The sequence below is a fragment of the Delphinus delphis genome, chromosome 8 (assembly GCF_949987515.2).
Source record: "Delphinus delphis chromosome 8, mDelDel1.2, whole genome shotgun sequence".
Lineage (NCBI taxonomy): Eukaryota > Metazoa > Chordata > Mammalia > Artiodactyla > Delphinidae > Delphinus > Delphinus delphis.
This window is the reverse complement of record NC_082690.1, coordinates 38,173,112-38,200,018: the sequence shown is the minus strand read 5'-3', so window position 1 is coordinate 38,200,018 and position 26,907 is coordinate 38,173,112.

The window sequence follows — 26,907 nt, the reverse complement described above, 5'->3', positions numbered from 1 at the left end:
TCCAACATCTGTATTTTCTATAAAGCATAATATAGAAAAGAGCATCATAGGATGATCTTGAGGAGCTAATGGTATGGGTAGGAGAAAAGTACTACTTGGCAGTGACAATAAATAAATACATTTACACTGTTTCAGTAATTTTGCTAATTGAGTTATATATACAATAGAATTTAAGTGTTCTAAACAGATTTGATTCTGTCTAACCTTTTCTAAATCATCTTTGATAGGTTGAAATCCAGCCTTTGCTTAAATGCCTGTAAGACAGAAGCTCCTTATCTTATACCTTGATTTTTTGAGGGTTTATTTTGACTGGGCATTGTGATAGGTGCTGGAGACACATGTATGGATAAAAAGAGGCCTTTTTGTCAAGAAAATTTCCCTTTAATAGAGGAAAAATTGTATACATACTTTCTTGTTAAAATCATAAATAAGGATACACAATTCAGTCCCATATTTTAGGAAAGGCTTGTTTGGGGTGGTGAATTTTTAACTAACTGTTGAAGGATACACATTATCAAGGCAGTAGGGAGAATAGTCTAGGAAGAGGGGAATAATGTGAGAAGAGAAATGCACAGGAAAAGAGTGAGGTAAATTCAGGGATTATCAAGCCATTCTGAATTGCTAACACATAGGATGTATGTGAGTGAGTGGTGGGAGATAATGCAGAGTAAGCAGGCATCAGAATATATAGACATTTGGGTGTTAAGCTAAGGAGTTTCAAAAACCTACGTTTAGGCTTTTTAGAAGGTTGGTAATGAAATCGAATCTGAATTTTAGAATGTTCTTTCTGATAGCCTTAAGGAGAATTGATGGGGGGGGGGTGCTAGAGTTTAGATCAGAAGAGTAGAAGTAGAAAAGAAAAAGAAATTTAGGATGCTGTTATAGTAATCAAGATCTAAGTCAAGGGTGTGTCAATGGGAATGAGGGGAAAGATGGATTAAAGGGATATTTATGGAGTAGCATCAATAGGATTTGATGACTGATTCAATGTTGGGTGTTAGAAAGAAAGTCTAGGATGACTTCATTGTAACAGGGCAACTGTTCAATAGAACATTTTTGGGGAGATGAACAGGTTTGTTTGTGTGTGAGAAGGGGTGGTGATGGTGATAATTTTGGACATACTGAGTTTGTGTTGTGTGGAATTTAAATAAGGTCACTGCAGAGAAGAGAAACAGAGGGTCAAGAATGGAAGCCTGGATAACATCAACATTTAAGAGACAGCTGCAGTTGTTAAAAATTCTGTATTATCATAAGTTAGAAAATTGGTATGTTACAACTATCACTTCTTGTAAAAACAAAAAGTAAAACAAATAATAAGGCTTTTAAAACAGCAGAAGTATAATGTCTTCTATTCACTTAAAATAGTGACATCCTTGAGGATTTGTCATTATATGTAGACAATATTATCAAAATGTGCTGTCTCCAATTTTGCCAAAGCTGGATAAAGACTTGAAACTTCTAGAAAAGGCAAGATTGGATGAATTGTTTTTATAGGGAAAATTATTAGAAAAATATTTACTTTTATGTAATGGTGTGTTAAAAAATAGTAGACTTTAAAAAACTGTAAAATAGAGCCATTTGCTAAAAGGATATATGGGAAGTATTTATATTGTGCCACTTATGAAAAAATAGGTTCATTTCAAAATATAGATAAACGTTTCACCTTCAAGGGAATCTACTTTGATACTGATTACCATAGTAGCTTTTTTTCTTCATAGACATTCCGTTAAGTGGTTTTTATTATTCTGGTAAAATTGATTTAGTATATAAAAAAGCATCAGCTTAATAGAGCTATTCATCTGGAAGGGTTAGCATTCTATTAGATTTTATTTTGCTCTGTAGTACATTCTTTTAACTACATTATTTTAACCAGGTTTTCATTTAAATGATTTAAGCAAACAATAAGGAGGATAATTCCTGGATTTCCAATGAGAGTTATTGGCCTTTTCGGTGATTCCTAGTGTCGATGATATTTCTTGGTTAATAAACTTATGATAAGATGTCCTGAATCATTATCAACAATGGAATTTAAAAATATCTATCACTTCTGTTGTTTCCTAGTCCTGTAAGCAAGTTACAAATAAAATTTAGGATAATCAGTACTGGTAGGGGTGTGGGAAACTTAACCCTCTCACTCATGGTTTATAGGAATGTACAATCTTTCTGGAGGATGATTAGACTACATATATCAAAAGATCAAATAAGTACTTTGCGTTTAACCCATAAATTGTACTTCCAGGAAATAACACTAATAGAATTGTTGGAAAACTACAGTTTTATATATAAAATTGTTCATTGTACATACTTTCTGAAAATTGGAAACAAAATTGTGAAGGATGTTTAAGTAATTCTCTTTTTTGCTTTTTTCTATGTTAACAATTTATTAAATTCTTTACATCTTATGCTTACAATAATCCTATTGTACCATATGTGCAAAGTAAATTCTAGGTGTACTTAAAGCTTAATTATGAAAAACAAAATATAAAAATATTAGAAAAGACATATGAAGGACTCTATTAATTCATCTTAGGTAAATTTCTTTAAAAAAATACTCAAAAGCAGAAATAATAAAGAAAAAGTGACAAGAGACATACAGATGCCCAGCAAGTACATGAAAAGATGCTCAACATCATTAATCAGGGAAATGCAAATCAAAACCACAATGAGATATCACCTCACATGTTAGAATGGTTATTATCAGAAAATCAATAGCTAACAAGTATTGGTAAGAATAATGAGAATTTGGAAACCTTGTACTCTTGATGGAAATGTTAAAATGGTGCAGTCATTATGGAAAACAGTATGGAGGTTCCTCAAAAAATTAAAAATAGAACTACCATATGATCTACTTTTGGGAACTTATCCAGAAGAATTGAAATCCAGATCTCAGTGAACTACCATGTTCATTGCAGCATTATTCACAATAGCCAAGAAACAACCTAGTGCCCATCAACAGAACGGACAAAGAAAACATGGTAAATATATACCATGGCATACTCTTTAGCCTTAAAAAAATGAAATACTGCCATGTGATAACATGGATGAACCTGGAGGACATTATGCTAGTGAAATAAGCCACCCACAGAAAGACAAGTGCAATATGACTCCACTTTGAGGAGGTATCTAAAGTAGCCAAACACACAGACACAGAGGTGGAATGGTGCTCACCTGGGGCTGGGGGGAGGAGACATGGGGAGTTACTGTTCAACAGGTATGGAGTTTCTGTTATGAAGGTGAATGAATTTTAGAGATTTGCTGTACAACATTTTACCTATAGTTGACAATACTATATCACACACTTAAAAATGTGTCAAGAGGGTAGATCTCATGCTAAGTGTTCTAACTACAACAGTAATAAAATTGGTAGATAAACAAAGGGGTGTAAAGGGAGCTGACTCCTTGTTTCATCTCTGAGTAGCAGGGGAGAGTTCTTTAATGAGGAAGGCATTTGGGGAAACAGGGGGGTTGAAGGTGTCTCAGGCAGTATTGTCACTCAGCAAAATGTCCAAAGCTATTAAAAAGTATATTTTGTTTATATACTCAGCATTACACATTTTTTATATGACAAGGAAAAACGAAAAAAAAAAAAAAACTCGGAAGATCCTTTCTGTAGTTGGCAAACTGTCTTTGTGTCCTTGCCCATTTATAACTGTGATGCAATCATTCTTTTTACAATTGATTGAAGGAATTCTTTTCATATTAAAAAGTACTTGTATAGCACAGGGAACTGTGGGTTTATCATGTTGTAATCTCATCATGAATTAAGGAAGATCTGTACTTTTCTTTTTTGAACTGCCTGTGACATGTTCTTGATTCCTGGAGATCGAAGTACATTCTGAGCCTGGCAGGACTCAGGGGAAATCTAGCCTTTCCACTTGATGCAGACACAATGAACTGCAGTTTCTGAAAAGAATTGCAGTCAAGGGCTCCTAAGTAATTCTTAATATATACATAGTGGAATAGAATGCAACTTTTCAAAAATGATAAGGATTATGCCTATTGACAAGGTGTCATATTATATATTTTACTGGAAAAAAAAACATTTCAAATGATCTGAATAGATGGGACCCAATTCATTCTAATTTGAGCCTGTTGGCTCAAAGTACAGAAATCCAATAGAAAACTTGTAATTTAATTATTATGTGGAAGGTACATTCTTAATGCACAGCAAAGTATCTTCAGTTTCCCACCTGTATATCTCACCACTCTCAATATCCTCCAGCTGAATGGTACCTGGTCACCAGTTCTTGGAGGTGACTTGTTTCTCAACTCCCTTTGTCCTTAGACTTATATTAGAGGTTTCTTTGAAGCAAATCTCCTGTTCTTTTCTTCCAACTTTGCTCTGCCTACTCATTTCTCTGTTTCTGTGTCATAAAAGTCAAGAAAAGACTGGGTAAGTTTAGTATCTATGATAACAAAAATAAACTTCTATCAGTTTTGGTGGAGCAGGGGTGTGGTGAGTGAGCTATGAACACTGCAAAAGTAATAAATTTAGTATAGTCTTATTTAATTTAAAAACCATGTATATATAAAAACATAATATGTATAGTCTGGAAGGATATATATCATAATATTAAAAGTTGTTATTACATAGTAGGGTTTCAATTAATCTCTATTTTTATATGCTTTTCTATAAGTTCTGAATTGTCTACAATAAGCAGATGTTGCCGTTATAATTAAAGGATACAATAATGCTTCAAAATAGTTTACTACAAATAGATGAAAGATCGTTTATTCTGAAATAGGTCTGATGTTACGTTTATTCAGTGCTGAACACATATATCAGGTCTCAAAAGTTAGGTCAGCAGATCTGCACCAGCCTTCTCTACTAGAAATTGTACCTTGAGCTCAAACATTTGACAATTTCAGTATAAAAAGTTTCCATTAAGTGTATTAAGTGTATCCTTCCTACAAAAAAAATTTAACACAGGAAAAACTCACATACTTCATTTTTTACCTCAAAAATTGATTTTGTAAAATTAAATTCATTTTATTAAAGAGAAGGGGGCTGCAGTGATGATTCTCAGGAAAAAGAGTAGGCAAAATGAAATCCTTAACCTGCCCTGTTTCCTACAAAACAAAAGGTGACTCCTCCTGACTCCTATTTTAAAATAACACAAAATGTGACAGTTTTCTTCTCTTACACAGATGATGGAAATTTTTGTTGATTAGACTCTTTTGAACTGCAAATTTTCTGTCTGAAACATGCTTATGACAGCACAGGAAGTCTGGGTAATTGGGATTTTTCATAAAGGGACTTATCCACTTGTGTATCGTTTGCAGAATAAGAGTAGAAATTTTAAATTTCATTTGAAGACCTGAAGAGTGACAAATTTGCTATCTGACGGTTATTAGTGTCTGGAACCTAACTGTTTCAAGTTTAGGAGATTCAGCAAAGGTTCAACTGAAGGATTTCTTTCATCTCCCTTAATTGAGGGGCCATGTGATCAGGAGGCAAGGAAATGTCCAACTGGTCTTGATATTTACACACTTTCTCAGACACAGGAAACTTATTGAGTCAGTTCATGGCTTTTTTTTTTTTTAACATCTTTATTGGAGTATAATTGCTTTACAATGGTGTGTTAGTTTCTGCTTTATAACAAAGTGAATCAGTTATACATATACATATGTTCCCATATCTCTTCCCTCTTGCATCTTCCTCCCTCCCACCCTCCCTATCCCACCCCTCCAGGCGGTCACAAAGCACAGAGCTGATCTCCCTGTGCTGTGCATCCACTTCTCACTATTTTACGTTTGGTAGTGTATATATGTCCATGCCTCTCTCTCACTTTGTCACAGCTTACCCTTCCCCCTCCCCATATCCTCAAGTCCATTCTCTAGTAGGTCTGTGTCTTTATTCCCGTCTTACCCCTAGGTCCTTCATGACTTTTTTTTCCTTTCTCTTAGATTCCATATATATGTGTTAGCATACGGTATTTGTCTTTCTCTTTCTGACTCACTTCACTCTGTATGACAGACCCTAGTTCCATCCACCTCACTACAAATAATTCAATTTCGTTTCTTTTCATGGCTGAATAATATTCCACTGTATATATGTGCCACATCTTCTTTATCCATTCATCTGTTGCTGGACACTGAGGTTGATTCCATGTCCTGACTAGTGTAAACAGAGCTGCAATGAACATTTTGGTACATGACTCTTTTTGAATTATGGTTTTCTCAGAGTATATGCCTAGTAGTGGGATTGCTGGGTTGTATGGTAATTCTATTTTTAGTTTTTTAAGGAACCTCCATACTATTCTCCATAGTGGCTGTATCAATTTATATTCCCACCTACAGTGCAAGAGGTTTCCCTTTTCTCCACACTCTCTCCAGCATTTATTATTTCTAGATTTTCTGATGATGGCCATTCTGACCAGTGTGAGATTATATCTCATTGTAGTTTTGATTTGAATTTCTCTAATGATTAATGATGTTGAGCATTCTTTCATGTGTGTGTTGGCAGTCTTTATATCTTCTTTGGAGAAATGTCTATTTAGGTCTTCTGCCCATTTTAGGATTGGGTTGTTTGTTTTTTGTTATTGAGCTGCATGAGCTGCTTGTAAATTTTGGATATTAATCTTTTGTCAGTTGTTTCATTTGCAAATCTTTTCTCCCATTCTGAGGGTTGGCTTTTGGTCTTGTTTATGGTTTCCTTTTCTGTGCAAAAGCTTTTAAGTTTCATTAGGTCCCATTTGTTTATTTTTGGTTTTATTTCCATTTTTCTAGGAGGAGGGTCAAAAAGGATCTTGCTGTGATTTATGTCATAGAGTGTTCTGCCTATGTTTTCCTCTAAGTGTTTGATAGTTTCTGGCCTTACATTTAGCTATTTAATCCATTTTGAGTTTATTTTTGTGTATGGTGTTAGGAAGTATTCTCATTTCATACTTTTACATGTACCTGTCCAGTTTTCCCAGCACCACTTATTGAAGACCCTGTCTTTTCTCCACTGTATATTCTTGCCTCATTTATCAAAGATAAGGTGACCATATGTGCATGGGTTTATCTCTGGGCTTTCTCTCCTTTTCCATTGATCTATATTTCTGATTTTGTGCCAGTACCATACTGTCTTGATTACTGTAGCTTTGTAGTATAGTCTGAAGTCAGGGAGCCTGATTCCTACAGCTCCATTTTTCATTCTCAAGATTGCTTTGGCTATTTGGGGTCTTTTGTGTTTCCATACAAATTGTGAAATCTTTTCTTCTAGTTGTGTGAAAAATGCCATTCATTGTTTGATAGGGATTGCATTGAATCTGTAGATTGCTTTGGGTAGTAGAGTCGTTTTAACAATGTTGATTCTTCCAATCCAAGAACATGGTATATCTCTCCATCTTTTGGAATCATCTTTAATTTCTTTCATCAGTGTCTTATAGTTTTCTGCATACAGGTCTTTTGTCTCCTTAGGTAGGTTTATTCCTATATATTTTATTCTTTTTGTTGCAATGGTAAATGGGAGTGTTTTCTGAATTTCAATTTCAGACTTTTCATCATTAGTGTATTGGAATGCCAGAGATTTCTGTGCACTAATTTTGCATCCTGCTACTTTAGGAAATTCATTGATTAGTTCTAGCACTTTTCTGGTAGAATCTTTAGAATTCTCTACATATAGTACCATGTCATCTGCAAACAGTGACAGCTTTACTTCTTTTCAGATTTGGATTCCTTTTATTTCTTTTTCTTCTCTCATTGCTATGGCTGAAACTTCCAAAACTATGTTGAATAATAGTGGTGAGAATGGGCAACCTTGTCTTGTTCCTGATCTTAGTGGAAATGCTTTCAGTTTTTCACCATTGAGGACGATGTTGGCTGTGGGTTTGTCATATATGGCCTTTATTATGTTGAGAAAAGTTCCCTCTATGACTACTTTCTGCAGGGTTTTTGTCATAAATCGGTGTTGAATATTGTCAAAAGCTTTCTCTGCATCTCTTGAGATGACCATATGGTTTTTCCCCTTCAATTTGTTCATATGGTGTATCATGTTGATTGATTTATGTATATTGAAGAATCCTTGCATTCCTGGATAAACCCCACTTGATCATGGTGTATGATCTGTTTAATGTGCTGTTGGATTCTGTTTGCTAGTATTTTGTTGAGGACTTTTGCATCTATGTTCATCAGTGATATTGGCCTGTAGTTTTCTTTCTTTGTGACATGTTTGTCTGGTTTGGTATCAGGGTTATGGTGGCCTCGTAGAATGAGTATGGGAGTGTTCCTCCCTCTGCTATATTTTTGAAGAGTTTGAGAAGGATAGGTGTTAGCCCTTCTCTAAATATTTGATAGAATTCTCCTGTGAAGCCATCTGGTCCTGGGCTTTTGTTTGTTGGAAGATTTTTAATCACAGTTTCAATTTCAGTGCTTGTGATTGGTCTGTTCATATTTTCTATTTCTTCCTGATTCAGCCTTGGCAGGTTGTGCATTTCTAAGAATTTGTCCATTTCTTCCAGGTTGTCCTTTATATTGGCATAGAGTTGCTTGTCGTAACCTCTCATGATCCTTTTTATTTCTGCAGTGTCAGTTGTTACTTCTTTTTCGTTTCTAATTCTATTGATTTGAGTTCTCTCCCTTTTTTTCTTGATGACTCTGCCTAATGGTTTATCAATTTTGTTTATCTTCTCAAAGAACCAGCTTTTATTTCTCATTTGATCTTTATGATTTCTTTCCTTCTGCTAACTTCGGGGGTTTTTTGTTCTTCTTTCTCTAATTGCTTTAGGTGCAATGTTGAGTTGTTTATTTGAGATGTTTCCTGTAGGTAGGATTGTATTGCTATAAACTGCCCTCATAGAACTGCTTTTGCTGCAACCCATATGTTTTGATTCATTGTGTTTTCATTGTCATTTGTTTCTAGGTATTTTTTGATTTCCTCTTTGATTTCTTCAGTGATCTCTTGGTTATTAAGTAGTGTATTGTTTAGCCTCCATGTGTTTGTATTTTTTACAGATCTTTTCCTGTAATTGACATCTAGTCTCATAGTGTTGTATTCGGAAAAGTTACTTGATACGATTTCAATTTTCTTAAATTTACCAAGGCTTGATTTGTGACCCAAGATATGATCTATCCTGGAGAATGTTCCATATACACTTGAGAAAAATGCATATTCTGTTGTTTTTGGATGGAATGTCTTATAAATATCAATTAAGTCCATCTTGTTTAATGTATCATTTAATGTTTGTGTTTCATTATTTAGTTTCATTTTGAATTATCTGCCCATTGGTGAAAGTGGGGTGTCAAAGTCCCCTAGTATGAATGTGCTACTGTTGATTTCCCCTTTCATGGCTGTCAGTATTTCCCTTATGTATTGATGTGCTCCTATGTTGTGTGCATAAATATTTACAATTGTTATATCTTCTTCTTGGGTCGATCCCTTCATCATTATGTAGTGTCCTTCGATGTCTCTTGTAATAGTCTTTATTTTAAAGTCTATTTTGTCTGATGTGAGAATTGCTACTCCAACTTTCTTTTGATTTCCATTTGCATGGAATATCTTTTTCCATCCCCACACTTTCAGTCTGTATGTGTCCCTAGATCTGAAGTGGGTCACTTGTAGACAGCATATATATGGGTCTTGTTTTTGTATCCATTCAGCCAGTCTGTGTCTTTTGGTGGGAGCATTTAATCCATTTACATTTAAGGTAATTATGAATATATGTGTTCCTATTACCATATTCTTATTTATTTTTGGTTTGTTATTGGAGGCCTTTCCCTTCTCTTTTTTTCCTGCCTAGAGAAGTTCCTTTAGCATTTGTTTTAAAGCTGGTTTGGTGGTGCTGAACTCTCTCAGCTTTTGCATGTTTGTATATGTTTTAATTTCTCCATCAAATCTGAATGAGATCCTTGCTGGGTAGAGTAATCTTGGTTGTAGGTTTTTCTCCTTCATCACTTTAAGTATGTCCTGCTACTCCCTTCTGTCTTGCGGAGTTTCTGCTGTAAGACCAGCTGTTAACCTTATGGGGATTCCCTTGTGTGTTATTGGTTGTTTTTCCCTTGCTGCTTTTAATATGTTTTCTTTGTATTTAATTTTTGATAGTTTGATTAATATGTGTCTTGGTGTGTTTCTCCTTGGATTTATCCTGTATGGGACTCTCTGTGCTTCCTGGAGTTGATTGAATATTTCCTTTCCCATATTAGGGAAGTGTCCAACTATAATCTCTTCAAACATTTTCTCAGTCCCTTGTATTTTCTCTTCTTCTTCTGGGACCCCTATAATTCAAATGGTGGTGCATTTAATGTTGTCCCAGATGTCTCTGAGACTGTCCTCAGTTCTTTTCATTCTTTTTCTTTATTCTGTTCTGCAGTAGCTATTTCCACTATTTTATCTTCCAGGTCACTTATCTGTTCTTCTGCCTCAGTAATTCTGCTAGTGATCCCATCTAGAGTATTTTTCATTTCATTTATTGTGTTGTTCATCGTTGTTTGTTTCACCTTTAGTTCTTCTAGGTCCTTCTTAAATGTTTCTTGCATTTTCTCTATTCTATTTCCAAGATTTTGGATCATCTTTACTGTCATTTTTCTGAATTCTTTTTCAGGTAGACTACCTATTTCCTCTTCATTTGTTAGGTCTGGTGGGTTTTTACCTTGCTCCTTCATCTGCTGTGTGTTTTTCTGTCTTCTCATTTTGCTTAATTTACTGTGTTTGGGGTCTCCTTTTTGCAGGCTACAGGTTCATAGTACCCATTGTTTTTGGTGTCTTTCCCCAGTGGCTAAATTTGGTTCAGTGGGCTGTGTAGGCTTCCTGGTGGAGGGGACTAGTCCCTGTATTCTGGTGGATGAGGCTGGATCTTGTCTTTCTGGTGGGCAGGTCCACATCTGGTGGTGTGTTTTGGGGTGTCTGTGGTCTTATTATGATTTTAGGCCTCTCTGCTAATGGGTGGTATTGTGTTCCTGTCTTGCTAGTTGTTTGGCATAGGGTGTCCAGCACTGTAGCTTGCTGGTCGGTGAGTGAAGCTGTGTGTTGGTGTTGAGATGGAGATCTCTGGGAGATTTTCGCCGTGTGATATTATATGGAGCTGGGAGGTCTCTTGTGGACCAGTGTCCTGATGTTGGCTCTCCCACCTCAGAGGCACAGCACTGACTCCTGGCTGGTGCACCAAAAGCCTTTCATCCACATGGCTCAGAATAAAGGAGAGAAAATAGAAAGAAAGAGGATAAAAAAATATGAAATCAAATAAGGTAAGATAAAATAAAATAGTTATTAAAATAAATAATAAAAGATAATTATTATGAAAATAATTTTAAAAAGTAAAAAAAAAAAAGTAAAAATGAAAAAAAGAACAGATAGACAGAATCCTAGGACAAATGGTGAAAGCAAACCTATACAGACAAAATCTGACACAGAAGCATACCAACATACTCACAAAAAAGAGGAAAAGGGGAAAAAATAATATATCTTGCTCCCAAAGTCCACCTCCTCAATTTGGGATGATTTGTTGTCTATTCAGGTATTCCACAGACGCAGGGTACATCAGGTTGATTGTGAAGATTTAATTCGCTGCTCCTGAGGCTGCTGGAAGAAGTTTCCCTTTCTCTTCTTTGTTTGCACAGCTCCCGGGGTTCAGCTTTGGATTTGGCCCTGCCTCTGCATGTGGGTCGCCTGAGGGCGTCTGTTCTTCGCTCAGACAGGATGGGGTTAAAGGAGCAGCTGATTCCGGGGCTCTGGCTCACTCAGGCCGGGGGGAGGGAAGGGTAGGGATGCGGGGCGAGCCTGCGGCGGCAGAGGCCGGTGGGACTTTGCACCAGCCTGAGTTGCGCCGTGCGTTCTCTCGGGGAAGTTTTCCCTGGATCACGGGACTCTGGCAGTGGTGGGCTGCACAGGCTCCCAGGAGGGGAGGTGGGTAGCTTCTTGGTGGTGGCAGCAGCAGCCTTAGCATCTCATGCCCGTCTCTGTGGTCCACACTGATTGCTGCGTCTGGCGCCTGTCTCTTGAGCTTCTTTAAGCAGCACTCTTAATCCCCTCTCCTTGCGCACCAGGAAACAAAGAGGGAAGAAAAGGTCTCTTGCCTCTTTGGCAGGTCCAGACTTTATCCCGGACTCCCTCCCGGCTAGCTGTGGTGCACTAACCCCTTCAGGCTGTGTTCACGCCGCCAACCCCAGTCCTCTCTCTGCAATCCAACCGAAGCCCGAGCCTCAGCTCCCAGCCCCCGCCCGCCCCTGGCGGGTGAGCAGAGAAGCCTCTCGGGCCGGTGAGTGCTGGTCGGCACTCATCCTCTGGGCGGGAATCTCTCTGCTTTGCCCTCCGCACGCTTGTTGCTGTGTTCTCCTCCGTGACTCCAAAACTCCCCGCTGCGCCACCCACAGTCTCCACCCGCGAAGGGGCTTCCTAGTGTGTGGAAACCTTTCCTCCTTCACAGCTCCCTCCCACTGGTGCAGGTCCTGTCCCTATTCTTTTGTCTCTGTTTATTCTTTTTTCTTTTGCCCTACCCAGGTACGTGGGGAGTTTCTTGTCTTTTGGGAGGTCTGAGGCCTTCTGCCAGCATTCAGTGGGTGTTCTGTAGGAGTTGTTCCACTTGTAGATGTATTTGTGATGTATCTGTGGAGAGGAAGGTGATCTCCACGTCTTACTCTTCTGCCATCTTCTCCTTGTCCCTCCAGTTCGTGGCTTTTTAGAAAAAGTTGCATGAATTTCAGAGTAAGCCATGATCTCTCCTCATGTTGACCAACTACAGCTTGAAATTTAAGCTCATTCCTTGTGATGAAAAAAATACTGTTTCTGAAATACATCAATGTAGTTATTTTTTCCATTTCTTTGTTCCTGAACTTCCTCTCTTCAGCCAGTGGTGTATATTTAACCTGGTGGCTGATTGGGATCATATTAACAAGGATGCTAAATAAAGTCAATGTAGTTCTCAACATCCAGAGTAGCATTTTGAATCCTCAAGATCACAGTCATGAAAATCATGACTTGCGGAGAAAAGAGGGTTATGTAAATTAATTTAGCTTTGATGGGTATATCAAGAGCTATAAGTGTGAGACTCCATTACAAAAATCAACAATAATCTAGGGGTGGAGAAAACTGAAAATACACCTTAGGAACTTCTTCCTCATAAGACTGGGTGAGAATGGGACTTCCCTGGTGGTCCAGTGGTTAGGATTCCATGCTTCCACTGCAGTGAGGTGCAGGTTTGATTCCTAGTTGGGGAACTAAGATCCCACATCCCACATGGTGCACAGCGCAGCCACACACAAAAAGAAGAGAGTGGGTTAGAAGCCCTCTTACTTTAGTCCTAGAGGATTGTGGGAAGAAGTGCAGTGAGTATGGTGGGGGTATCAGGAGTTAATGGCTCTGCTTTTAATGGCTCTGCTTTCTCCACCTCAGGATGAAAGCTAAGGAAACGTTCCTGGGCACAGTCTGGGAGAGACTTCAGGTTTCCCGGAGAGGGTCAGCAGAATGCAACTTCCAACTGTTGCAAGAGTGAGAACACAGCACCAGGGATTGGAACTAGATAGTTTAGGATAGTGAGTTCCAAGTAGAGCTTTGTTCCTGTTCTGTAGCTCTGTGGGTAATGCTAAACTCAGACATTTCCCTGGGACTTTGAAAGGTCACTCAGGAGAGCTGGGAGAATCGACTGTTCATATTGCATAGGGTAGGATAAAGGGTACAATGTGTTGCAGACTCCTGAACTTGAGGTGGTGACTGCCAGAAGTACAGCCTTAAAAGGCCAGCTCCAGGACCAAAACAGACCAGCCACTCTGTTGCTGAGACTGCCAATGGTTCAGAAAACACAGCATTACACCCCTGCATTTATGATGACACAGAGTACCTAACAGTCCCTGATTCTATCTTATACCATTTTGGAGAAGGGAAGGAGAGAGAGAAGCAAGCTTAAAGACTAATAATTTACCCAAACTGACAGAACAGAGGAGATTATTTAAACTGAATATATGAAATGATATTTGTCAGCAAATTTAAAGTTTAGTTTTCCCTCTGTGTCCACCCTATTCCATGTGTGTAAGGCTCAGGAGGAAGATTAAATCAGTTAGTGGGAACAAAGATGCTGCATTTTCATCAAATATCACAGTGTAGTGTGTTAAATTTTTCAGATCCCTACATTTATTTAATACACATACGGTTGTTCAGTGTAGAGGGTGTGTCTTACTTATTAGAAGTGGGGAAATAGTTAAGATCTCTAAGGATCCCTCAAAGTATGGGGGCAGGGTCTAGATTCTATATTGTAAAAAATCTCCAACACCTCAACCAAGTGGTGCATCTAAAGAATAGCCTAGAAATTTTAGAGTTCTATCATTGATATATACCTAAATTCTATATTTGATCCACTATTGCTAGTGTATAAATTAAGGCCTATGGAAAGCTGAGGACAGCGATTTGAACTAATTGACAGGTGATCTTAGTTCTGAGTTCCTGTATGGCCACTGACTAGCTGTATTGAACAACTAGCTTAATTTATCTGAGGATATTTGCTCTTTTATATAATGGCTCCAAAAAGGATGTTGGTGTGTCTGGATTAGATGATATCTGAGATCCCTTTTAACATTCTATCATTCTCTGACTAGGCTTTGCTCTTTGAAAAGCATTTGAAACCCTTCAGAGCTATCCCTTATATTTTCCCTTAAGGGGTACATTATGACAGTTTAAACAATTCAGAGAGCAAGAGAAGAGTCAACAACAGGAAAACAATGTAATGAAGAGTTAAAAAGAGTGTGGACTGTGGTGTCTGGCCACCTCGGTTCAGATCATAGTTCCATCGCTTAAAGCTCTGTGACCTTATTCAATTTCCTAAAGCCTCAGTATCTTCATATGTAAATTGAAGGTAATAAAACCCCCATGTTCTCCTCATTCTCCTCTTCCTATCCCTTGAGATATCAATGAAATCTTTCACTCAAGAATGCAACCAGTATTTATCGAACACCTACTATGTGGCAAACGTTCCTCCAGATGCTCAACTTTCCTATTGGAAACCTGGGGGAGAAAATTTTGGAAAAGAAAAATACTTGGGTCATGCCCAAGTTTTGAAGACAGATGGTAACCTGCAATGAGGAGGAAAGACTTCCTTTTCCTCCTGATGATGATGACAATGATGATTATTTTAGCTATTCATTCTTTATATCTAAAGGTATAGCTTTGGGTTCTTTTTGTTGTTATTTTCAGGTGCTCATTCTAAACATTAAGTGGATGTATAAGGCTATGTCAGGGCATCTGCTCTCTACCTTATAGTGACATTCATGTAGAAGACTCATTAGGATGGGTTTGATCTGGGAAATCTGCAATTCCCTGCACCCCAACTGCATAACCATCTTTTCTTCTGCAAATAAAGTAAACATATCCATGTATGAAATGACGCTTCCATTAAGATAGAAATAACATTTTATCTTACATAAAATATTTAAAAAGTAAATTATTCACAAATTATTTATGAAATACATCCTTACAACCAAATCAGAATCTCTGAAAGTGGTGCTCAGCAAACCATATTCTCAAGAGGCACTTAACAACTTACCTCAGTTGATTTTTATGGATGCTTGGGTTTGTAAAGGATTTGTCTTTCATAGAAATACTTGCCAATTAGCTTCAGTCAATATTCCACCAAGAAACAAGCATAAAAACATAGGTCAGAAGAGGATAAAAATTCTAATTAGGTTTTAATAATGCTGAATCCTCTAATTGTAGTGGGAAAAGATAATAAACAGTAAATTTGGGTCAAGGCTAAAACTTAACATTTTGTTTCTGTTAATAATCAGTGGATTACTGATTGTTCCTTTCTTTCTTGTTTCAAACTGTTCTGGGACTCTAATTTATGTACAGCTAAATAAATCTTGACTTGCATGGCAGATGTTTTATTGTTATTATCATTATAAGTGATCACTTTTAATAGCTCTCTCGTTATATTTATTTTACAATGGATAGATGGCTTCACTGTTTCTTGGGTTGAAGTAACATTACTTTCATTGGAAACATGTTCTAAAAAATGGTTATTCTGGTTAGTCTTCCTTAAGAAGAAAACTATTAAAAAATATTTAAGGGGCAAAGGAACAGGGATATGTTTCTTAGGAGATGAATAAGATATGGTCTTTACCATCTGGAAATTTAATAAAATCAAAGAATCTAGTCTTCATCAAATATCATTCAGTTTCCTGACATTTGATGATCACCAATTCTGACTTCCTTCACAATACTATCTGCTAATCAAAACATCAGTGAGAGCATTTATGAGGCAATTTATATTCTGATGAATGAATTTGGTATGTCAAATTCCCGTATGTCTTACTTATGTTGAATGAAGACCAGAGCAGGACAAATTCCTAAAGAGAGAATGAACTGTGCATTGCTTCCTAAGCAGTAATAAAGATATTGCTTCATCTTTTATAGTATAAATCTGAAGTAGCAGGAAATATTTTATCACCATTTGTAAAAAAAGGAATCAATTACCTTTGCAAAATCATTGTGGATGTTTTATATTAATATTTGGGAAGTTGCCTAACTATAATTTTTCTTTATTCATCTGCTTTACATAATGACATTATTAAAACATGCTTTTAGTAATTAGTGTAGTTTGAACTGATGTTAAGATTCTTTTCAGAGCTAAGAATGAGCACTTTTCCTTATAAAAAAGAACACATACAGTTTGGTAATGAAAAATTGTTTCCTTACTTTAAGTACTTCTCCTCTTGAGAGCATCTAGCTGCCTAGATTTTGAAGCCTTTGCTGTATGTACTTGTTTATATAGTAGTTATTGGTCATCATGGATGCAGCCCTGACCATCACAAGGAACAATGAAGTATGAAAACTTGGTAGGAAGATAGCTCCTATCACACATAATCTCTTCTCTGGAGTTCTTCCTTATGCTTTTGGACAGGCTTCCCTTTGTCTTTTGGTGGGTTGCAGGGGCAAAGAAAATAATACATTCAGAGCAAGTAGTAGTAGTGGGACAAATCCTATAAGGGAAGTGTTAAAAAAAAGTGTTTGGACGTTTAAAAAAAAATAGGAGAGAGGAAGACAGTTCTCACAGTCTTTTATTAGAATCTTTCCAATTTGGGAACCTGATTCCTTTGTGTTTGGAAACATTCAAAACAAAATGTTCCCAAGCTATATCTAGTTAAGGGTACTATCAACAGACTAATGAAAGTGAATTTGCAGCTATGCCCAAACATATGTCTATGTCTATATAAGTATCTTTAGGTGTCTGTTACTATTAACATATATTAAAATAAACTGACATATGTAGTAAATAATGCATGCTAAGTTCTGAATTACTTTCATTTAGCTATTTATATTTATAGTCTTGAGTTAAAACTCCCTCTGATATGAGTAGAGGTGTTCATCCTAATAAAACTAGTCAGTGTTTGCTCTCAGTATCTTCGTGCTCAGCGTGGACAGAACAAAGAGCATCCAGAGGATAATACCTGGACAAGACTGTTCCTGTTCAGTTATAGACAGGATGGATTCTAAACGTCCTAATTTCTAGTGACATCCTCAATTATATTGCCAATTCAATTCAAATAAGCATGTTGCCCAAGTACTTAACAAGTTTTCTAACTTTGAGGAATTTCCGGTAACGTTTTAAATGAAATGCCTTCAAAATTATCTTCTCTAAATCATGCTCCTCACCTCCGCCGAAGCTCTTGATACTTGTGCAGTATGGTATCATTTTTCTGTTATCATTTCTAGATCCTTTGTTACTTGACCTTTGTGTAATAGTCTGTACAATAGTAATAGATTGTGACTGTGTTTCTCTATTTATAGGTGTGTATTTATATTTCTACTGGTTCTGTCTATCCCTTCCCTGTCTACCAACCAGATCAACCATAAAGATGCAGATTTGCAGAAATAAACTTTTCTACTTTGATTTCCAATGCCATGGAGAACCCTAACCATGGTAAGAATTCAGTCAAAGGCAATGTTAACCAGGTATTGAGGCCCTGTCTTTGACATAACATACTATACAAGCTGGAAATTGTAAAATTTATTGCTATCGTCATTTCAGTAAATAGCTTGTTACTAGAGATGCTGAAAGGCATCATGGCATGTTTACCATTTCATAAGGGATTAAAATCCTGAGAATGATTTTGGCAGTGAGATGGCAGAGAATATGAATTGGCTTCACCAAATATAATGTTTGCCGAACAAATATCTTTGGTGAATTAATTGAATAAAATGAATAGTTGCTAACTCTGGTTGCTGGTTGTTTTTATTGAATTCACTGGCAGACTAATCAATTTCATTAAAGTGTCCACATTTCCTGTATTTGAATATACCATATGCTATACCATAGGCAACATGGTAACATTGAGATGTCCTTTTGATTATATGGAGAAAACAATTGTAATAGAAAATACAATAGCTTTATTTAGCACCAATTCCTTCAAGTACTTCACATCTCATTTACTACTTTTTATGTTGCAAACACAGAGAGTGGTTTTATAATGTTATGTTGATCTATATTAGATTACAGATTCTTAAATTGGGACTTTTTATCCATGAGTGCGTTTCAGGGAATTTGTGAACCCTATCAAACTGTGTTAACAAATTTGGATATATGCCTCTTTCTGTGAAGAGAGTTTACTGCTCTAAGTAGACATATAAGAAGCCCAAACTCTTAAAAGATCAGTGCACTGAAATAAGTATTAATATAGATGACATCAAAACAATTAGTGGATTAAGTATTAGAAAATATTAGGATTAAATATCTAAAATTCTGTGATTCTAAGAAAATAAGTAAGCATTTTGCTCATTGATCTAACAAAAACATATATATTCTTTACCTTTTACATAGTTTGGCCTCGGCAAAAATTCATAGACAACTCTTTCAAAGTTTTGAAATGGGTATCACTGGAGTGTATAGATGCCTAATGCTGTAAACCAATGATTCGTTTTATCCGCAACCCCACCCCCATCCCCGCTGACCCACAGCATTGGCAACAAAATGCTCTCTCTCTTAGGGAGAAAAGAAAGCTCTAGGGTCCAGGTTGAAAGTGCCAGATTAGGATTTAACTGCATACCCACCGTCAGTGGGAGTCAGTAGCTAAATTGCTTGCACTCTGCATTGAAAACATACCCCTGAGAGTTAATACATTTCCATACTGGCAGAGTTTTTTCTGAGCTCCTATATCTATAGAAAGCTATCATTTAATCTCAAGTTCCTTCAAGGAAGGTCTGCACTCCTGAGGCCTGGCTCCATATGCCTGCAGTTTCTTTGATGACTGATATCACCTGGTTCTTAGAAACTCTCCAGGGCTTGCCAAATAAGTATGAGCTTCATTGTTTATTTTTTTTGCTGAATGCTGTGAAGGCTTTTCTCTTGGTGTTTACTGAAGATCCTTTGCAGTCAGGAATGTTGAAAGGTGACCAGGCTGTCTCACCTCTTGCCTCCCAGCTCCCATGGGAAGAGAATTTATATTTACTGCAAATGAAATAGTGGGGGGAAAACATAAGTGCTCCCTGCAGGAGTCTGTGCCTGTAAACAAGGTATCCAGAATACTATGATGTGTGCACAACACAAGGGACTTGTCTCAAAGAGGAGTTCAAGTCAGATTGGACTGCAAAAAAACTAATTCCCCCTGTTTACCTATTTGTCTGTGTTTATTCAGAGTTTCCTGAGTTGCATCCAAAAGTCTCCGGGCAAAAGAGACACATGTGCCATTTCTTTCCTTCTTTTTTTCCTTTTGGTTTAGTTAATATATTTTCCTTTAAATGAGTTTTAGTATGAGGTGTGTGTGTGTATGTGTGTGTTTAGTTTGTTTTTTGGTTTTTTTTTAACATCTTTATTGGAGGATAATTGCTTTACAATGGTGTGCTAGTTTCTGCTTTACAACAAAGTGAATCAGTTATACATATACATATGTTCCCATATCTCTTCCCTCTTGCGTCTCCCTCCCTCCCACGCTCCCTATCCCACCCCTCTAGGTGGTCACAAAGCACCAAGCTGATCTCCCTGTGCTATGCGGCTGCTTCCCACTAGTTATCTATTTTACGTTTGGTAGTGTATATATGTCCATGCCACTCTCTCACTTTGTCACAGCTTACCCTTCCCCCTCCGCATATCCTCAAGTCCATTCTCCAGTAGGTCTGTATCTTTATTCCTGTCTTACTCCTTGGTTCTTCATGACATCTTTTTTTCTTAAATTCCATATATATATATGTGTGTGTGTGTGTGTGTGTGTGTGTGTGTGTGTGTGTGTGTTAGCATATGGTATTTGTCTTTCTCTTTCTGACTTACTTCACTCTGTATGACAGACTCTAGGTTCATCCACCTCATTACAAATAGCTCAATTTTGTTTCCTTTTATGGCTGAGTAATATTCCATTGTATATATGTGCCACATCTTCTTTATCCATTCATCCGATGATGGACACTTAGGTTGTTTCCATCTCCGGGCTATTGTAAATAGAGCTGCAATGAACATTTTGGTATGTGACTCTTTTTGAATTATGGTTTTCTCAGGGTATATGCCCAATAGTGGGATTGCTGGGTCATATGGTAGTTCTATTTGTAGTTTTTTAAGGAACCTTCATACTGTTCTCCATAGTGGCTGAACCAATTCACATTCCCACCAGCAGTGCAAGAGTGTTCCCTTTTCTCCACACCCTCTCCAGCATTTATTGTTTCTAGATTTTTTGATGATGGCCATTCTGACTGGTGTGAGATGATATCTCATTGTAGTTTTGATTTGCATTTCTCTAATGATTAATGGTGTTGAGCATTCTTTCATGTGTTTGTTGGCAGACTGTATATCTTCTTTGGATAAATGTCTATTTAGGCCTTCTGTCCATTTTTGCATTGGGTTGTTGTTTTTTTTATTGTTGTTGAGCTGCATGAGCTTCTTGTAAATTTTGGAGATTAATCCTTTGTCAGTTGCTTCATTTGCAAATATTTTCTCCCCTTCTGAGGGTTGTCTTTTGGTCTTGTTTATGGTTTCCTTTGCTGTGCAAAAGCTTTGAAGTTTCATTAGGTCCCATTTGTTTATTTTTGTTTTTATTTCCATTTTTCTGGGAGGTGGGTCAAAAAGGATCTTCCTGTGATTTATATCATAGAGTGCTCTGCCTATGTTTTCCTCTAAGAGTTTGATAGTTTCTGGCCTTACATTTAGGTCTTTAATCCATTTTGAGTTTATTTTTGTGTATGGTGTTAGGGAATGATCTAATCTCATACTTTTCCATGTACCTGTCCAGTTTTCCCTGCACCACTTATTGAAGAAGCTGTCCTTTCTCCACTGTACATTTCTGCCTCCTTTATCAAAGATATGGTGACTTTATGTGTGTGGGTTTATCTCTGGGCTTTCTCTCCTGTTCCACTGAGCTATATTTTTGTTTTTGTGCCAGTACCATACTGTCTTGATTATTGTAGCTTTGTAGTATAGTCTGAAGTCAGGGAGCCTTATTCCTCCAGCTCCATTTTTCATTCTCAAGATTGCTTTGGCTATTCAGGGTCTTTTGTGTTTCCATACAAATTGTGAAATTTTTTGTTCTAGTTCTGTGAAAAATGCCAGTGGTGTGTGTTTAGTTTTTAAACACTCTTTGGGCATTATTTTCTTTTTGCAACCAACCTTTGTTTTCTTCAAAGTTATGCTTTTGAACACCTGGATCTAATTTCATTTTATTAATTAAAAATTGTTCTAATTTATCTTGGTAATTAGATAATCATTTTTAAAATAGACATTTCTCTATCTGTGTCTGGGTTTTGGCTTGTTTCTTCAGCAGTTCTGGTTTTACATGCTTGGCAGCCCTGCTCTGGTAAAGAGGTGAGCAGTCAGGTATGTTGAGCATAGACTTTAAAACCTGGAAGGAGGTTGAAAACCGACTCTTAGCTTCACTGATGGGAAAACTCTGGCCTTGAGAGATAAGTGACTTGCTAGAGGTTTTGCAGTTGAATAAGTGAGGGGAGAGAACGGAATTCTGAGAATGTTCATTAACACAACACAGTCAAATGTAATGAGTACAGAATAACAATGTGCTCTGTTGTCATTACCAGGATATCATGTGTAACTATACTCCCATCCTACCTTGATTTCAGTTTAGGATAGAGAAGCATCAAGCTGATCTGGTCAATGGAAATGTGGAAAATGTATGGCAGCCTAATGCCCTTCACTATTTTTAGGGCCAGGCTGTATAGTATGTTAAGCCAAAATCAAAGAAGCAAACTTTGCAAAATCTTTGATCGGTTGGACTAACTCCTTTAACCAATCATGTTTTCTCCAATCCATTGTCCTATAATAAGTGCAGTCATTTTTTTAAGAAAGCCAGAAATGTATATTGATTTTCTTCTGGATTCTTGTGTTCTTCTGGGCCTTTGGCATCTTATGATCTAATTGTCTTATTTGTTATTGAGAACATATTCTAGACAGAATGCTAGGTTGTATGAAAGTATCACATTATTTATCATTACCCTTTGCTAAGTCCATATCCAAATCCCCATCCTGCCTGGCTGGGGGGAAAATTAACTGTAGTCATCTGGGTTTCCTCTCCTCCTCCTAGGATTGTACCAAGGTTTCCAGGTGTCAATTTCTTTAAGCACCTTTAATTAGTTAACTATTTCCTGCTGACTTTGCCCCATTATATCTAATTCTGTTGCTACTCCCTTAGTTTAGATGTGTCTACAACTTCTACCTGTAAAAAAATTCCAAAATTTGGAGGTAAGGCAAAAAAAAAAAAGAATGGCTATGTGACCATCACGCCATGCTGGAACTTCATATAAAAAGAGTTTTCTCATCCTCTAGATGGAATTATATGTATTTGCTCTAGTATTTACTATTGAGTTGGACCTTTACAACTCTATAAAAATAGATCGTATCAAATAAATCTGATAAGATGAAAATGTTATATTGTGAAGAGATATTTCTGTTCCATAAAGAAGGTAATTCTAAATATTATTTATTATTGTCCTGTAAGACAGCATTAACTGGTTTTATAATTTAGGAATTTTATTCTGGAATTCTCTATTTCTTTTTTCATTGACTATATATGCATGTTACTTTACCATCCTTTGAACCAGCTTTGCTATTCTGATGATACAATCATTATCGGTTGATGCATGCTCCCTATTTATTTGTGTGAGAACTATGTTTCTTAACATCTAAAAAATTATATTTTGGGCTTCCCTGGTGGCACAGTGGTTGAGAGTCCGCCTGCCGATGCAGGCGTTCGTTCCCCGGTCTGGGAAGATCCCACATGCCACGGAGCGAGCCATGGCTGCTGAGCCTGCGTGCCTGGAGCCTGTGCTCCACAGTGGGAGAGTCCACAGCAGTGAGAGACCCACACACCGCAAAAAAAAAAAAATATATATATATATATATATATATATATATATATATATTTATTTTTTTTTGACACACCTTACCTCTGTGGCATGAAACATTTGATGATATTGAGACTCTTCCCCTTAAACCTGGCTCCAGTGTACTCCCTCTGGCTTCTGTGCCTTGATCAGTGTGCTGTCAAAACGTGGTCATTGTTACTCTTGTATCACCACCTACAACTCTTTCCAGGCTGAAGTAGTCTCTTGTATTCTCTCTCCTCGCCCCCAAACACTTTTCCTCTCACCCCTTTACACACACACACACACACTTAGTTTTATCTCGTCAAAAGACTAAGGATGTTTTTAAACACAGCAAGACCTTTGCCTTCGGGTTCTTTATGCTTTTCTATCACACCGTATGTCTGAGGCAAAGACAAGGTACGAAATAGGGCGGGGCATGAGAGTGAAGAAATAACATTTCTTATTTCAGTAAATTTTTCTGCCACAACACTGTAGTTTACAATAATCTGTAAAGAAAGTGCTACATTTCAAAACAAATCCTCTGATTCCTTCTATTGCTCAAAGTTTTTATGTGCTTTAATTTTTATTTTGCTTATTTTTCAGAATGGTTTTATGACAGAAGCTCTGGGAAGATTTCAGATCTTTCTTATAGACTATTGCTTATTTTGATGGTATTATATTACACGTTGTTGAAATTTCAAGTGATGTGTTAATGTATACACGTAGTCACCTCATTAACAAAGCAGGCTTTCATTTCCAAAAGTTTGGTGGTCATTTCCTATCTTTCTTGAAGAGAGTTATTTAAAAATAATAATATGTCTTAGTGAGCATGAGTAAGCAATTTATTACTTATAAGAAGCTTCAGTAACTAGTTTATCACTTTTAAGAAGATCTTTGTCTTTGGTATCTGTAGACTGTAATATTGGTATAGTGAGAGAGCATGCTGAAGTAATAATCTGCCCTTCATTTCCACATCTCTTTGCAAAGCACCCTTGGCTTCAGAAGGCAGAGACAATACACTGCCTCGAAAAAAATTAGTTGCAGGTGTTGCAGCAATGAGAAAGAAAGAAGTTTTTTTTTTTTTTTTACTGCTGAAATATCCTTATCTTGAATCATTTATCAAATAAAATAGTTTTGAAAGCAAAGCTTTTGATATCCTATCCAAATTACCAGACTCTATTTTACAGTTTATCCACAGCATTTATCAATATAATTTACTTATTTGTTATGTTAATTGTAGATTTAGAATAACAGGGACATTTATTTGTTTTGTTCATTGATACATCCCAAATATGTAGAATAGTGCCTGGTATACAGATGGCAATTTATATGTATCTGTTTAATGAATGGAAAAATAAAGTCACTGAAGTAAGTAAGGTATAGAGTTGATGCTATAAAAAGAGACACAGAAGAGAATGTTAGAAGATTCAGATTATTTCACTCTTTGGGAATTTTAGTTCTGGGCTTAGACAGGAGGGCATAGGTGGGAGATGGAAAATTGCGCCTAAGGAGAGGGGACACAGAACCATCTAGAAATCAGGAAATGAGTTTGAAGAGACCACACAACACAATATATTTCTAGGTTTAAGAAAGCTCACTGTGTTGACTTAGTAACTGGAAGCTATGCTTAGCCATTGGAATAAGCTCCTGAGGTGGTCTGAATATCTTGTCTTTGCTCTCTGGAGAAGACTTTCCATTAAGAGAAAACTGCATGTTGCTCATGAACCACCCATCAGAAGGGATGTGTGTCCATGCCTCAAAACTTCATTGAGCTCCATCTGAACTCCCTCTAACAGACATCCCACTATTCAGTGGCTCTCAATATCATAAGGCCGCTAAACCATAAAGTTAGGATTTGGCATTCAGAGGGATGTTGTTAGTTTAGAAGGGAAAGTTGAGCCTAGATACAAATTAAATCCATTGTAATATTGGTGATAGCCATTTTCTCAGTTTGTAAATATATTGGAAAGCTTTCCGTAAGAAAATATAGACCCTTACTTTTATGTTAAATATTAAGTATCAACACTGAAGGACTGTGTGATTTAAGAAAGTATTAGATATTTGGCTGAATTAAAATGTATAAGGTATGTGGTAGTTTAAAAACTTGTACCAAGTCCTTTGACACTCCTCCCATAAAAGGGCACATGCCTTGAGAGTCCTGAGACAATATTAAGAATGTCTGGCTATACTGAAGCCACTATGTTAGAGATCACATGGAGGTACCACAAAGATATAGAGAGAAGACGTTCAAGGAGACTCAAGTGTTCCAGCCCCAGCTGTTTGAGATTTCCAGACATCATGCCAGACAAAGGAATGAAGAAACCTTTCAGATGACCCCAGCCTCAGCCACTATCTGACTATAACATCATGAGAGACCCCCAAAGCAGAACCACCCAGCTGAGCTGCTCATTAATCCCCGAACCACAGAAACAATGAGAGATACTCAGAAACTGACTACATTTGATAGTCAGTTGAGTTAGCCATTAAGGTAGCCATTATGGGTTGGAATAATCTGTTATGTAGCCGTAGTAAGTAGAAGTTTCCTGACAGAAGGCAGAGGATGACCAAGTGTTTCATTCATTCATTTATTCAAAATATGTTGTACCAACTATGTGCCATTTACTGTGTTATTCACTGTTGATACTAATATTGATGGGATACAATTCATGAAAGAAACTTCTTGAGAAAATAGTAGTCTGGTCAATAATGTATATCCATATATTGAATGAATGCAATCACAGGAATGAGAACACATATTGTGAATTAGTGTTTGAGACTCATTTAGGTTAAATAACCTGATTCTTTAAACACTTCTTTCTGAATAATTTTGGACATGTTTTTCTGTAGTAAGACAATGAAAAGAAGAAAAGATATTCCCAACATCAGTTATATTATTTATAATACATATAACATTATATTATACATTTAATATATATTAAACACACTTGTTTATATACATTAACCACAAAGAAATATTTAATACATAGAAATGAATAGTGTAAAATAATAAAATTTGATATTATATAAATAATCAGGAATACTTTTGGTCCCAATTTACTTTTATATTACTAGTATATAATATTACAAATGTTCTCCAGAAGTTATTTAGTATCTAAATATAAAGGCAGCTGGTCTTTGTGTGAAAGGATAGCAGATTTTATTCTAAAAATCTTTTAAAATTAAGATAAAATACTATTATCAACAGCTACTGATTTCTAATTTGATGAAATTGGAAAAGCGATATATTCTAAGAATATAGTGTCTGGAATCAGAAATCCATTGCACCAATTAAGGTCCATTTAGGGAAATAGAACCAGTACAAAGGATGTGTGATAAGAGATTTATTATGCAATTGCAGGAGGAGTTGAGGAAGTAAAGTTCTACTGGAGGAGCTAGAAGATCAGAGAGACGCTACTAAACGACCTCCTAAAGCACTGAAATGAATGGACTGGTATAGGAACTTTCAGCATATCTGACAAGTAAGGGCATAAGTCTATGGATAGCTACTGCTCCTGCAGTTAACAGCTCTGTGGTACACGGGCAAGCCTCTGGTGGTGGCTAAGGCTGTTGTTGGTCAGCTTGTACAGTGGGTGGGAAGAAAAAACTGGACACAAATTGGAGAAAAGGGAGGCCAGCTGGATCCAGCTGGACAGGGAGTTCTGGAATACAGTCTCAGCTTTATAAAGTTGACAGTAGAATGACGGAGC